The sequence below is a fragment of the Melanotaenia boesemani genome, chromosome 17, assembly GCF_017639745.1.
Source record: "Melanotaenia boesemani isolate fMelBoe1 chromosome 17, fMelBoe1.pri, whole genome shotgun sequence".
In the NCBI taxonomy this organism is placed as follows: domain Eukaryota; kingdom Metazoa; phylum Chordata; class Actinopteri; order Atheriniformes; family Melanotaeniidae; genus Melanotaenia; species Melanotaenia boesemani.
This window is the reverse complement of record NC_055698.1, coordinates 33,757,040-33,769,875: the sequence shown is the minus strand read 5'-3', so window position 1 is coordinate 33,769,875 and position 12,836 is coordinate 33,757,040.

The window sequence follows — 12,836 nt, the reverse complement described above, 5'->3', positions numbered from 1 at the left end:
ACACATGGGATGTGGAATTCTTCAGTCAGGAGCAATTTCACACGTGGGATGTGGAATTCCTCAGTCAGGAACATTTTCACACATGGGATGTGGAATTCTTCAGTCAGGAATATTTTCACACATGGGATGTGGAATTCCTCAGTCAGGAACATTTTCACACATGGGATGTGGAATTCCTCAGTCAGGAATATTTTCATACATGGGATGTGGAATTCTTCAGTCAGGAACATTTTCACACATGGGATGTGGAATTCTTCAGTCAGGAGCAATTTCACACGTGGGATGTGGAATTCCTCAGTCAGGAACATTTTCACACATGGGATGTGGAATTCCTCAGTCAGGAACATTTTCTCACGTGGGATGTAGAATTCCTCAGTCAGGAACATTTTCACACATGGGATGTGGAATTCTTCAGTCAGGAGCAATTTCACACATAGGATGTGGAATTCCTCAGTCAGGAATATTTTCACATGTGGGATGTGGAATTCCTCAGTCAGGAATATTTTCACACATGGGATGTCGAATTCCTCAGTCAGGAATATTTTCACACATGGGATGTGGAATTCTTCAGTCAGGAACATTTTCACACATGGGATGTGGAATTCCTCAGTCAGGAGCAATTTCACACGTGGGATGTGGAATTCCTCAGTCAGGAACATTTTCACACATGGGATGTGGAATTCTTCAGTCAGGAAACTTTTCACACATGGGACGTGGAATTCTTCAGTCAGGAGCAATTTCACACATGGGATGTGGAATTCTTCAGTCAGGAGCAATTTCACACATGGGATGTGGAATTATTCAATCAGGAACATTTTCACACATGGGATGTGGAATTCCTCAGTCAGAAGCAATTTCACACGTGGGATGTGGAATTCCTCAGTCAGGAACATTTTCATACGTGGGATGTAGAATTCCTCAGTCAGGAACATTTTCACACATGGGATGTGGAATTCCTCAGTCAGGAATATTTTCACACATGGGATGTGGAATTCTTCAGTCAGGAACATTTTCATACGTGGGATGTAGAATTCCTCAGTCAGGAACATTTTCACACGTGGGATGTGGAATTCTTCAGTCAGGAATATTTTCACACATGGGATGTGGAATTCCTCAGTCAAGAACATTTTCACACATGGGATGTGGAATTCCTCAGTCAGGAATATTTTCATACATGGGATGTGGAATTCTTCAGTCAGGAACATTTTCACACATGGGATGTGGAATTCTTCAGTCAGGAGCAATTTCACACGTGGGATGTGGAATTCCTCAGTCAGGAACATTTTCACACATGGGATGTGGAATTCTTCAGTCAGGAATATTTTCACACATGGGATGTGGAATTCCTCAGTCAGGAACATTTTCACACATGGGATGTGGAATTCCTCAGTCAGGAATATTTTCATACATGGGATGTGGAATTCTTCAGTCAGGAACATTTTCACACATGGGATGTGGAATTCTTCAGTCAGGAGCAATTTCACACGTGGGATGTGGAATTCCTCAGTCAGGAACATTTTCACACATGGGATGTGGAATTCCTCAGTCAGGAATATTTTCTCACATGGGATGTAGAATTCCTCAGTCAGGAACATTTTCACACATGGGATGTGGAATTCTTCAGTCAGGAGCAATTTCACACATAGGATGTGGAATTCCTCAGTCAGGAATATTTTCACATGTGGGATGTGGAATTCCTCAGTCAGGAATATTTTCACACAAGGGATGTCGAATTCCTCAGTCAGGAATATTTTCACACATGGGATGTGGAATTCTTCAGTCAGGAACATTTTCACACATGGGATGTGGAATTCCTCAGTCAGGAGCAATTTCACACGTGGGATGTGGAATTCCTCAGTCAGGAACATTTTCACACATGGGATGTGGAATTCTTCAGTCAGGAAACTTTTCACACATGGGACGTGGAATTCTTCAGTCAGGAGCAATTTCACACATGGGATGTGGAATTCTTCAGTCAGGAGCAATTTCACACGTGGGATGTGGAATTCCTCAGTCAGGAACATTTTCACACATGGGATGTGGAATTCTTCAGTCAGGAATATTTTCACACATGGGATGTGGAATTCCTCAGTCAGGAACATTTTCACACATGGGATGTGGAATTCCTCAGTCAGGAATATTTTCATACATGGGATGTGGAATTCTTCAGTCAGGAACATTTTCACACATGGGATGTGGAATTCTTCAGTCAGGAGCAATTTCACACGTGGGATGTGGAATTCCTCAGTCAGGAACATTTTCACACATGGGATGTGGAATTCCTCAGTCAGGAACATTTTCTCACATGGGATGTGGAATTCCTCAGTCAGGAACATTTTCACACATGGGATGTGGAATTCTTCAGTCAGGAGCAATTTCACACATAGGATGTGGAATTCCTCAGTCAGGAATATTTTCACATGTGTGATGTGGAATTCCTCAGTCAGGAATATTTTCACACATGGGATGTCGATTTCCTCAGTCAGGAATATTTTCACACATGGGATGTGGAATTCTTCAGTCAGGAACATTTTCACACATGGGATGTGGAATTCCTCAGTCAGGAGCAATTTCACACGTGGGATGTGGAATTCCTCAGTCAGGAACATTTTCACTCATGGGATGTGGAATTCTTCAGTCAGGAAACTTTTCACACATGGGATGTGGAATTCCTCAATCAGTAGCAATTTCACACGTGGGATGTGGAATTCTTCAGTCAGGAACATTTTCACACATGGGATGTGGAATTCCTCAGTCAGGAACATTTTCACACATGGGATGTGGAATTCTTCAGTCAGGAATATTTTCACACATGGGATGTCGAATTCCTCAGTCAGGAAACTTTTCACACATGGGATGTGGAATTCCTCAGTCAGGAGCAATTTCACACGTGGGATGTGGAATTCTTCAGTCAGGAACATTTTCACACATGGGATGTGGAATTCCTCAGTCAGGAACATTTTCACACATGGGATGTGGAATTCTTCAGTCAGGAATATTTTCACACATGGGATGTCGAATTCCTCAGTCAGGAATATTTTCACACATGGGATGTGGAATTCCTCAGTCAGGAACATTTTCACACATGGGATGTGGAATTCCTCAGTCAGGAGCAATTTCACACGTGGGATGTGGAATTCTTCAGTCAGGAACATTTTCTCACATGGGATGTAGAATTCCTCAGTCAGGAACATTTTCACACATGGGATGTGGAATTCCTCAGTCAGGAGCAATTTCACACGTGGGATGTGGAATTCTTCAGTCAGGAACATTTTCACACATGGGATGTGGAATTCCTCAGTCAGGAACATTTTCACACATGGGATGTGGAATTCTTCAGTCAGGAACATTTTCACACATGGGATGTGGAATTATTCAATCAGGAACATTTTCACACATGGGATGTGGAATTCCTCAGTCAGGAATATTTTCACATGTGGGATGTGGAATTCCACAGTCAGGAATATTTTCACACATGGGATGTGGAATTCCTCAGTCAGGAACATTTTCACACATAGGATGTGGAATTATTCAATCAGGAACATTTTCACACATGGGATGTGGAATTCCTCAGTCAGGAATATTTTCACACATGGGATGTGGAATTCCTCAGTCAGGAACATTTTCACACATGGGATGTGGAATTATTCAATCAGGAACATTTTCACACATGGGATGTGGAATTCCTCAGTCAGGAATATTTTCACATGTGGGATGTGGAATTCCACAGTCAGGAATATTTTCACACATGGGATGTGGAATTCCACAGTCAGGAACATTTTCACACATGGGATGTGGAATTCCTCAGTCAGGAATATTTTCACACATGGGATGTGGAATTCCTCAGTCAGGAATATTTTCACACATGGGATGTGGAATTCCTCAGTGAAAGTGATCACAGACATTCACTTTCAGCTGCAGCAGGAATGCAAACACCCCCTGCCCCGAGCCCAGTGAGTGTGTATGTTAATCATGTGCATATGTGTGTGTGCATGCTGGGAGGCGGAGCCTAACCCTGAGCTGAGCGCTGATATTAGGCAGCCGAGCAGATGGCATGTCATCAGCTTGTGTGTGTGTTGTCCTCAGGTGGCTGAGAGAAGTGATGTGAGGTGAGCTGATGATGATGATGTGTTGTTCTCATTACGCTGCCCAGCCTTCATCGCATGGCTGTTTTCTCTTTTTAACAAACAGATTTAGAGGCCAGAGGCCTGAACCAGGAAGCAGGATTAACATACGCAGGATATCTCTCTGTTACCTGGGTTGACCTTCAGGATCCTGATAAGCGTTACTACAAAGCTGGTTATCAACTTGGTAATACAACTCAGGGTTTTACATCTTGATCAGATTGTAGTTACATAAAAGGGGCGGAGTTTGCAGCATCTGACAATCACAGACAAGGAGAAAACCTGCAGAGCAGCTGCATTGCCATCAAGGAGCAGACAGTCATTCTTCACTAATATAAAAAATTAAACACATCATCCAGGCCAGACTCCTCCCTGAGCCACCACCGTACCGCAGTGGAGGAGTTTGCACATCCTGAAAATCCTAGGAGCTATGTTGTTGAGGAGGCTGCCAACTGGAGCTGTGGCCATAAGGTTGTCGTGCCTGTCGTGGCAGTAATCCTCAAACTCATTGGTGGACACCAGCAGTGAGGTATGCTGTCAAGCTAAAGGAGTTCTATCGCGCCTTTTTGACCTGTGGGAATCCGGAGGCAACTGATGGATATCGGCAGGCTGAGTGGAACGCAGCTTTGTGGTCACTGAGGCAAAAATTCAGACATGGGATGGACTTGGGACCTTGTGGGTTGGTAGAGGGAATACTTTGATTACCTCATCAATCCTACCGACACGTCTTTCAATGAGAAAGCAGAGTCGGGGTACCCTGGTGTTGGCTCTCCTATCTCTGGCAAGGCCCCGGTGGTGGATGAGGTCTGCCCGGGATTTTTTAAGGCTCTGGATGCTGTAGGGCTGTCTTGGTTGACACGTCGCTGCAGCATCGCGTGGACATCGGGGACAGTTCCCCTGGACTGGTAGGCTGGGGTGGTGGTCCCCCTCTTCAGAAAGGGGGACCGGAGGGTGTACTCCAACTACAGGGGGATCAAACTCATCCGCCTCCCCGGTAAGGTCTATTCAGGGGTGCTGGGGAGGAGGGTTAGTCGGATAGTCGAACCTCGGATTGAGGAGGAGCAGTGTGGTTTTCGTCCCGGTTGTAGAACAGTGGACCAGCTCTACACCCTCTTCAGGGTCTTTGAGGGGACATGGGTGTTCGCTCAACCAATCTACATGTGCTTTGTGGACTTGGAGAAGGCATTCGACCGTGTCCCCTGGGGGACTCCTGTGGGGGGTACTCCAGGAGTATGGAGTGCCGGACCCGCTTGTACAAGCTGTCCGGTCCCTGTACGACCGGTGTCAGAGCTTGGTCCGCATTGCCGGCAGTAAATCAGAATCATTTCCAGTGCAGGTTGGACTCCGCTAAGGCTGCCCTTTGTCTCCTATTCTGTTCATAACTTTTATGGACAGAATTTCTAGGCACAGCCGAGGTGTTGAGGGGATCCAGTTAGGTGGCCTCAGGATTGGGTCTCTGCTCTTTGCGGATGATGTGGTTCTGTTGGCTTCATCGGGCCGTGATCTTCAGCTCTCACTGGAGCGATTCGCAGTAGAGTGTGAAGCGGCTGGGATGAGACCATGGTCCTCAGCCAGAAAAGGGTGGAGTGCCTTCTCCGGGTCAGGAATGAGGTCCTGCTTCAAGTGGAGAAATTCCAGTATGCCAGGGTCTTGTTCAGGAGTGAGGGAAGGATGGAGCGGGAGATGGACAGGCGGATCGGTGTGGCGTCTGCAGTGATGTGGACTCTGCATCGGTCTGTTGTGGTGAAGAAGGAGCTGAACCAAAAGACAAAGCTCACCATTTACTGGTGTCATCCTTTTCTAAAGAACAGGTTCAAAATTTTCCTTTTATTTTAAAAACTATTCAGCCTGATCTTATTTATCTCATGTTGACATGTAATTCATCTCGTCATGTCTCTACCTGCTGCGTGTAGACACAGGCAGACAGAGCGTTGCATCAACCACCTTGTGATGGCCGTACCTACAGCCCCACATTTAAAGGCGGTAACCCCCACTACACCAACACAGTTCAGTTATGTTAGTTTGAGTTAACACTGTTTATATTTGGTTTAAATTAGGATGAAATGCTTTAGTTCCCTTTTGTTAGCGCGCACATTGGAGCACTATTGTATTTTCAATTCTGTTTAAGTTTGTGTATTTAACATATGTTTTTCTCTTAATGGTGCTGGGGGGAGCATGATGAACGCTGGGGGGCAGCAGTGAGCTCAACAGGCAGAAGCCAGGGAGCAGGAAGTGCCATGGGCCCAGACCAAGTCAGCTCCTTCTGGAGGGGAGATTAATGGCCTTTATATCGTTAAACATTTAGTTTTGTTACGATTTTGATTAGTTTGATTTCTTGTATTATTTTTGAGTAATTCTTGTGTTAAGTAATAATGAGCTAACTGTTTAGGTTTTGTTTAATTGTTTAATGTATTTGTTTAGTATTTGTCAACCCCTCTTGAGTTTTAGAACTGGTCTGATCAGCCAGTATTTAGGTACCCCTTTGTTTCCTGTTTGTTAGGTCAGGTTAGTTGTTTTGTTAGGTCAGTTTGGTTCTTGTGTTAGTTTGGTTTCTTTTGAGTTACATGCTAAACAGTTAGTTTAAAGTTTCCTGAGTTATTGTTATACTTTGGTTTAGTTTTGTTCATCTGACCTCTTTTAAGGGCCCAAACTTTTTGTGTGAGTATTCTTTTGGGTAAATAAAACCCGCTCTTGTTTTGAAATCAACTGTGTCCTTGCCTTGTACCAGCTCAATCCGTCACACACCTTTAAATCAGAAATATCTGCGTTAAGATCAGCTCTTATTTAATACGATCAGCTGGAGGAGGTGAAGCAGGTGGAGGAGTTTCCTGCCTCCTCGTCATTGTCCTCATTTTGTCTTTTTCACTTTATAGGAGCTGGTCTAATGTGGTCTAGGTTCCAAGAGTTCAGTGGAATCACCCTTTACACACATGTCAGCGTTGTTTACGTGTTGACACTTTTGAGAAGTTCTTTCTAACATTTGCTAAGTTGTTGGCTGGAAACCGACGGACCACAGTCTCCACTTCCGGGGTGTCAAAATGATGAGCGAGGACTGTCTAGTCGAGCGTGCAGGGAAAGAACTGACCGTGCGCTGGACACCGCCGTGAGGACACTGGTCCACATGTGGACACAGTGGATTCGAATGAGGGGGATTCTCTGCCTGCAAACACTGTGTTATTACCTCGCAGTGCAGAAATGCCTCCTCGAGACGTATGTTTTCACTACTAGCTCACTTGCTCGTATCACGTACACCTGCCTGGTGTTTAATGTGCAGGTACTCCATTTTCATCGGTTTTCAAGTGCGGCCCGTTTGGAAACACCGTACTGGAACGTCTATTCAACTTGTAAAATCTAAAGCAACTTATCTGCAGCGACCTCTCCTCTCCAATGCCGGTTCAGTTAAAACATTTTGACGTTGTCCGTGTGAAACGATTTAATTCTCGCCACTTTGAAGGTCTGGCACTAACAATACGGCCGTGGCAGCCCGCCACAGCTCAGTCAGTGTAGGGGAAACTACATGTGGTGTTAACGCTGCAGTTTTTGAGGTCTGTTCCATTCAGTTTTTTCTGCAACGCATGACGACAGAGACTTCTTCACAATCCTAAGATTAGAAGGTAACCTGAGTTGGCAGGTATACGGGAATCATTATTCAGAGCGGAGACCTGATTTAAAACCAGACTGGAACATTTTACAACTGTCAGAATTGTCTTGAAATATCTGGAGTTTATTAAAAATGAGAATTTTTTGTCAGAAATCGGCCTGAAGTTTGAAAGAACAGCTGGTTGAGATTTCTCTGTTTGATGAGAAGCTGAAATCAGGCTTCCTGGACAGTTCCTGCCATCATTTCCCAAAGTGTCAACGCTGATGTCTGCCTCTGACTATGTGCTGATCGCCATGACAACACAGTCTCATTCCTGATTTAATTGATTCTTCCATTCCTTAAATACTGGCTCATCCCTTTATCTGCCTTCCTTCCATTCTCTCAGCATCCATTTCTCCTTCATTCATCATCTGTCCCTCTATCGCTCCCTCCTCTCCTCATCTTCTCATCAAACCACTAATCTCTTCCCATTCCCTATGTAGTTCATCTCCGTGGACTTTCAGAGCCGGAGGGGGTGGGGGGGGGGGGGGGTTCTCAGGCAGCATCTCTCACCAAGCCGACATTTACCTCCACTTCCTGCATGTAGCCAGAGTTAATAGGATGAGCCCTAATTAATTCTGCTGCATCAGGGGAAACCAGTGGATAACACTGGGAGAAAGGGAGGGAGAACAGAGGGAGGAGGGGGGAGAAAGGAGGGATGGGGGATGTAGGATGAGAGGGGAGGATGGAGGGATTGGGAGGTTGAAGTCAGGGCAGAGATGCTGGTGAAGGAAAACAGAATAATAATGAACAGAGGGAGAAATCAGGCGGCATGACCTCCGACTGAATTCGTTTGACCAGCAGATGTGTTTGTTTCTGATTTTTGAGATTTTCCTCAGCTGATGTTGTAAACAGGAGAGCCGTGTCCACAGGACCAATCAGGAAATAGGCCATGAATAAAAATCCATCAACAACTGGGCCTGATGTTTGTATGATGGTGCAGCTGAAAAACGCCCAAAGAAACATGCTGGGAAAAACGTAATGAAAACACCAAAAAAGGCTAAAAACGCTGAAAAATTCAACCTGGAGCCAAACTGGGAGCCGGCTCTCTGCAATTCTCCGTACGTTCTTTGTATCAGCAGTAGGTTTGCCAAAAAAAATTGATCGACAGATTCTAATCGATTGAAAAATGTAGTATCTCGTTAGATATTAATAAGCACAAGTATCAATACTTAAATGCTACTTTAGCGTCTGCTGGTTTATGGAAAAAAAACACCGGTCTTCCCATTTTAAAACAGGCACTGCAGCAGCCCCGCCCCTACAGCATCTCCCTGGAGGACCCGTTGTTTATAGAGTTTACATGTCGCTATCATTAGTGAATTTTTACACCTCTCTAGTGACTTTAAGAAACTTTAAGACTGCGGTGAAAACACTTAAAGCTTCATACTCTTCCTGGTGAATCGCAGGTGCCACCGCTGGCCCCTCCCACGTCCAGAAGCGCTCATAAAGGCTGGTCCTCGCTCTGCAGCTCCGAGCTGCAGGAAGAGTTCTGTCTGCTCCACCACCAGCCTGAAAACAAACTGCAAAGCTGCTCCTGGCTGATCGCGGCCTGGCTCACAGTCGGATTTTATTACCTTTTAAGGTAGACAGTTATTTTTGTTTTTAACAAAATAATCCAGTTCAAAAAGTAGATAATCTTCACTTGTTTGTTCTATTGTTTACTTGAGCTCATCTCAAGTATTGTAAAGATAAGGACACGTATGTCCACTAACTAGTGGTTGAAGTCCGAGAACGCCGTTCAGACCGCTTCTCTGCACCAACTAAAAGAAGCATAAAATTATGCATTTATTTCAGTTATTGTCTACATTTATTAATACATTTATGTTGTATTGTTTGGCTTGTCTTATTTGTGTGGTGTTCTGACTTTGATAAAAAATTATTTTATTTATATATATATATATATATATATATATATATATATATATATATATATATATATATATATATATATACATACATATACACACACTCACATTTTCCCTTCTATCGAAAATCATATCAAGCCCCATCCTTAGTAATGGTATTGAGATTAGATGTTGGAATAGCGACAGCCCTGATCAGCAGCCTCTAGGTCTTCATCCTGCGTTAGAACAGCTTTCAGCAGCTTCTTTTCATCCTTCACGGGAGCCAAATGGACTCATATGTCTGTTCCATCTGCAGCCTGCAGTTAGAAAAGAGATGTGGATCACGCACGGCGCTCCGCTGAGGTTTCACCCATTATTAATCATGCAAAGCAAACAGCAGGCTGTAAAATAACAGCCAGTCCTCAGCGCCTCGCCGCCCGTCACGCCGCCTGCTCATCAGCCTGCGTGTGCACGCCGTCCTGAAACACACAGTTCAGAGGGTTGGTGGTGATGAAGCGCTCTGGTTCCCCTCTCGGCCTGGCAGCAATCAGACTAGAGTTGCAGCTCACTGAGTCAAACTTCCTCACAGTTCCTGTCAGTGGAAACAGCAACTGATCCCACCTGAGCAGGTGAGTGTACTGACCCGAACATCTGGCAGAAACAAGACATCTTCATCTCACATACCACTTCATTTCCACAGCACGGTGCTGGCCAGAGTGCTGGACAGGTGAAGGGGAAAACATAGAAAAACCCAAGATGAGACAGTAACAGAATAAAGGAGTCCAGGAAACAAATAAAATCACAGCAAACGTCTCAGTCTGGTTGAAAGCAGAGAAGAAGTCTGTCTGATGTTTCAGCAAATCATCCAGCCTCTCAGAGCAGCACCTGGAACACTCCACCTCTGAGCCTCTACTCAGCCACACCGAGGGGGTGGTTCCTGTGGATGCAGTAGTTCTGGATAGTCTAGATGTCTGCATACAGGAAGCAGCAATCTAAAAACGATGGGGAGAAACTCTGATAAAAGACTATGAAGCATTGGCATCCAAACCAAACGCAGCTCAAAGCCCCAGCAGTTAAGCTTCCACATCTGTGAAGCTCCATCGATGCTGGTTTTAGAGCAACATCTGCTCCCATCCAGACAACGTCTCTTTCAGGGAAGGCCTTGCAGATTTCAGCAAGACGATGCTGAACCACATCCTGCATCCATCACAGCACTCTTGACGGGAGGTGTAAATTTCCCAGGATGGATGTTTTAGCCGAGTTATGGGAGGTAGGTTTGCTGCTGGAGACCGCGGTTTCTGCTAAATGTAAACCATGCACCGGCGCGGCTAAGTTAAAGCCGCCATGCCTTCAGATGTAACAACTGTAAATGATCTGGATCCATATGAACAGTCTATATTTGTGCACATTTACAGACCATAGTAAGAGTAAAATAGTGCTCAGGAAACATGACGCTGCTCTGGAAATAATTTAATTTAAAAAAAAAAAAAAAAAAAAAAACCACAGTCTGGCTCTACTGAGGTTCGCTCGAGCGTTTTCCCCACCATAATGTATGCGGGGCGGCGCCCCCCCCTACCAGACCCACCACCCGCCTACAAGGCCAAGTGGCTTCATTCTGACCTGGTTTTCTACACAGCACCAGGTCACAGCAGAAGTCAGTTCGGGCTCCATTTCCTCTAGAACAGGTCCATACTGTTACACAAGGACTCCAGGGAGACAAGGGGACGTTTAACAGATTTATTCACAGGTTGGAATATTCCAGATAAACATACAATTACCGACAGGGACGTCAGGAATCTGGAGACGGAACGGGAGTGAGTCCTTTAGGTGTGTGGATTAAGGTCCGACAAGGAGTGACTGAACTGGTGGAGTATATAAGGGCTAGTGAGACAATGGGGAACAGGTGTGACAGGTTGGGTGGATTGGAAAGCTGGGATCGGGGACAGGTGTGGAGAATAAGGGGAGTGCTGGAGAATCAGGGGAGTGCTGGAGAAGTGGCAGGACAGACTGTAACAGTACCCCCCCCTCCAGAAGGCCGGATTCCAGACGGCCCGGGAGAACGACAGGAGGGCTGTGACGACAGGAGCTGGAGTTCTGGCGGACAACCACAAAGGGGAGACAACCACAACCAGCATCCCGGAGGACGGGAAAACCTGGACAGGATCCTTGGAGGACGCCCCGGAGGATGAGCAGACCAGGGCAGGGTCATGGAAGGAGGACGACCCGGAGGACGAGCAGACCAGGGCAGGGTCATGGAAGCAGGACGACCCGGAGGGCGAGCAGACCAGGGCAGGGTCATGGAAGCAGGACGACCCGGAGGACGAGCAGACCAGGGCTGGGTCATGGAAGCAGGACGACCCGGAGGGCGAGCAGACCAGGGCTGGGTCATGGAAGCAGGACGACCCGGAGGGCGAGCAGACCAGGGCCGGGTCATGGAAGGAGGACGACCCGGAGGACGAGCAGACCAGGGCCGGGTCATGGAAGGAGGACGACCCGGAGGACGGGCAGACTGGATCTCTGGTGGTGGACGGGCAGACAGGACCTCCGGCGGCTGAGCAGGCTGGACCTCCGGCGGCTGAGCAGGCTGGACCTCCGGCGGCTGAGCAGGCTGGACCTCCGGCAGACGGCCGGAGGGATGCTCGGGCTGGAGCACAGGCGGACGGCCTGAGGGATGCACTGGCTGGAGCACAGGCGGAAGGCCTGAGGGATGCACTGGCTGGAGCTCAGGCGGACGGCCTGAGGGATGCACTGGCTGGAGCTGGAGCTCAGGCGGACGGCCTGAGGGATGCACTGACTGGCGCTGGATGTCTGGCAGGCGCGCAGACAGGAGCTCTGTGAGGTGTGCCGACTGACGCTGGAATGCAGAGAGGCACACTGACTGAAGCGCAGAGAGGGGCGCAGGCAGGAGCTCTGGAAGACAGAGACATGTTAATAATTCTGACGGGCGACCGGGAGGTCGCACAGACAGGAACTGAGTCTCTGGCGGGCGACCGGGAGGTCGCACAGACAGGAGCTGAGTCTCTGGCGGGCGACCGGGAGGTCGCACAGACAGGAGCTGAGTCTCTGGCGGGCGACCGGGAGGTCGCACAGACAGGAGCTGAGTCTCTGGCGGGCGACGGGAAGGTCGCACTGACTGGAGCGGGAAACAGGAAGGACCCAGAGGCTGGAGAGGAGCGTTCCACTTGGAGACCCCCTTGGAGACTGGAGCCACTGGCGGGAGAGGAGCGT